Raw genomic sequence first — 3,459 nt, 5'->3', positions numbered from 1 at the left:
GGTTCTATCATTCCTTTATTCTTCTTACATAAGAAACTAAGACCACTATTCTAGATTCTCCTCTGTGTGACTCTATTAGGTCTCTTTCATCAATTCTTGATGGCTTCTTAGATTTAAGCACCTGCTCCAAGTTCGTCCTGTACCTATTGAGTCTTATTTTGTTCTTTACTCCTCTGCCATCTTCCTCTACTACTTCTTCCCTAACATTATCTGCTCCCTAATTTTTTCTTGCTCCCAAACTATTGGAAAAAAACAACAACAAAAGAACGATTGTGTATCTTTCCATACCTTTTTCTAGGTTCGCATAAACATGATAATGATAAGCATAATTTCTAAATATTGCATCTTGCTTATCTCACTTCAAAGAACATTGTAACATCCTTCAACTCTACTGGTTCAGATTTCATTCATTTTAATGTCTGCGTAATAGCCCATGTCACAGATGTGCTACAAGTTGCTAAACTATTCCTTTACTGATGGACATTCCTTTTCCTTCCAGTTTTGTTTTTTTACCACTACAAACAGTGGTATAAGTAACATCCTTGTGTATATGTCCTTATGTGCTAGTGTTTTTATTCCTATGTAATAGATTCCCTGCAGCAAAATTCAAATGGTATATAACCCATGAACACAGACAATAGTGCAGGGGAGGCTGGGGGGGGGAGTTGGATGGAGGGGGGAAGGGGACATAAATAGCACTTTCAACAATAAAGATAAATTTTTTAAATGTTTGATTTGTATTTAGCCACCTTAACAAAATAGCTCATTAATGCTAGTGATTTTTTCCCTATACTTTCTTAGATCTTTCTAGGCATGCAATTATGTTGTTGCTTCTCTTCTAGTTTTTATAGTGATTGCTTTAAAATAGTGTCTTCCACCACTTGCTAGAATGTCAAAAACAATATCAGCTATTGCCCTGCCTGGATGGCTCTGTTAGTTGGGGCATTGAACACCAAAAAGGTTGCAGGTTCAATTCCGGTCAGGGCACATACCTAGGTTGTGGGTTCGATCCCTGTCAGGGCAGTGCAGGAGGCGCAATCGATGCAATATATGTCTCTCTCTCTCTCTCTCTCTCTCTCTCTCTCTCTCTCTCTCTCTCTCTCACACACACACACACACACACACACACACACTAAAAATAAACATATCCTCGGGGGAGGATCAAAACACAATATCAACTGTAATAGTAATTTTAGGTGTTTCTGTTTGTTCTTAAATTTAATATGAATGGTTTTAGAGTCACCATGTAGAGTGATTTTTTTTCTTGTCTTAGTGGTTAGTACATTCAGCACAATATTGAAAGAGCAGTAGTGATAATGATTATCCTTGTTCTTGGCTGGTTTTAAAAAATTAGTTCTAACGTTTCACCTTTTTTTCTTTTTTAAATTTAAGTACAGTTGGTATACAACCTTATATTTGTATATCAGTTTAAGATATATAATATAGTCATTCAACATTTTTATACCTTACAATGTGATCACATTGCTAATTCTAGTAATCATCTCTCACTGTAAACATATCGCAATATAATTGACTATATTCCCCTTCCTTTTTTTCATCCATACCTCCATCCCATCCTTTCTAGTAACCCTTTTGTCTGTTTCTACAGATCTGTTTTTGTTTTGTTTGTTTGTTTTTATTTTTATATTTCATATATAAGTGAAGCCATACAGTACTTGTTTTTCTCTACCTGACTTATTTTACTTAACACAATACTTTCTAGATCCACTCAGGTTGTCACAAATGATAAAACACTAATTCATAAAGATATACAATGTGTGGTAAAAGTAGGTTTACAGTTGTGAATACATGAAACACAGTTTATTCTTGTATTGTTATTTATTAATGATTGCATTATTTTCCATATGAACAACAGTACACCTACGTTTGCCCCACCTGGTTTCCAATTAACATGCACCCCTATGTTCATTGCAGCATTATTTACAATTGTCAAAATATAGAACCAATCTAGATGTCCAAAGATAGATAAATGGATAAAGAAGATGTGATATGTATACAATGAAATATTATACAGCAATAAAAAATGATATCTTGCCATGTGCAACAACATGAATGTATCACCTTTTAAAAAATATTTGTTATTTTTTGAGGTAATACTGGCTAATAACATTATACAAGTTTCAGGTGTACAACATTGTAATTCAATATCTGTATACACTATAGCGTACTCACCACCCAAGTCTAGTATAAAATAGATATTACATTTAGAGGAGGTTTTAATAGGTTTAGTTACAATATTGTACAAAAGGCATAAAAGGCTACAGCGAAAACTGCCATCCCTCTGTTATCCCCAAACATTCCTCAGTTTTCCTTCCCAGAGATAACCAGTGTTAACACTTCCTTCTGTATCCTCCTAGACGTAGTCCGTGCCTATACAATAGGAATAACGTTTTATTTGTTTTTGTCTTCTTTAATTTCTTTTAATAATGTCTTTCAGTTTTCAGTGTACAGGGTGAGGTCAAAAATAGGTTTACAGTTGTGAGTATGCAAAACATAGTTTATTCTTGTATTATTATTTACTCATTATTGTTTTATTTTCCATACAAACAACTGTAAACTTACTTTGCCCTACCCAGTATGTAAAATAGTCTTTTCATCAATTATCTATAAAAGGACACTTAAGTTGTTTTCATGTTTTGGCTATTGGGAATAATGCTGCAATGAACATAGGAGTACATATATCTTTACAAATAAGTATCTTCAAATCTGGGGGGGGGAGGTAAATACCCAGAAGAGGGATTGCTGTGTCATATGTAAGTTATGTTTTTAATTTTTTGAGGAACCTCCATACTGTTTCCCATAGTGGCTGCACCAGTCTGCATTCCCACCAGCAGTGCACGAGGGTTCCCTTTCCTCCACATCCTCTCCCATCAGCAGTGTGTGAGGGTTCCCTTTCCTCCTATCCTCTCCAAAGCTTGTTATTTCTTGTCTTGTTGTCTTTCCCCTCTGGTAATCTCCAATCTGTTGTCCATATTTATGAGTTTGTTTTTGTTGTCTTTTGTTTGTTCATTTCTTTTTCTTTTTTGTTATATATCCCAGGAGTGAAATCATATGAGTTTGTCCTTTTCCTTCTGATGTTTCACTTAGCATAATACCCTCAAAGTCCACCATTGTTGCACATGGCAGTATTTCATCTTTTATGGCTGAGTATTATTCCACTGTATATACAGAGTGGGGCAAAAGTAGGTTTACAGTTATATGTGAATCACAGAGTTTATTCTTGTATCATTATTTATTAATTATTGTATTATTTTCCATACAAACAACTGTAAACTTACTTTGCCCTACCCAGTATGTACCACCATCTATACTAATAAAAGCCGAGGTGGTCCTCGCACCCTTGTGACATCGTCACAAGATGGCCCACAAGATGACCACCACATGATGGCCAGTATAAGATGGCCACACGCACAGCGGAGGTGGGGGCAGGTGGCCGCT

General features: G+C 35.5%; 1 protein-coding gene across 1 annotated transcript in view; it reads left to right on the top strand.

Annotated features, from left to right (window-relative positions):
• Positions 1-3,459, top strand: part of CLIC2 (chloride intracellular channel 2) — a 20,737-nt gene that overhangs the window by 10,759 nt on the left and 6,519 nt on the right. The window lies entirely within an intron of this gene.

The sequence above is a fragment of the Myotis davidii genome, unplaced genomic scaffold (genome assembly GCF_000327345.1).
Source record: "Myotis davidii unplaced genomic scaffold, ASM32734v1 scaffold546, whole genome shotgun sequence".
Taxonomy (NCBI): Eukaryota; Metazoa; Chordata; class Mammalia; order Chiroptera; family Vespertilionidae; genus Myotis; species Myotis davidii.
This window is presented reverse-complemented; position numbering and strand designations above follow the sequence as displayed.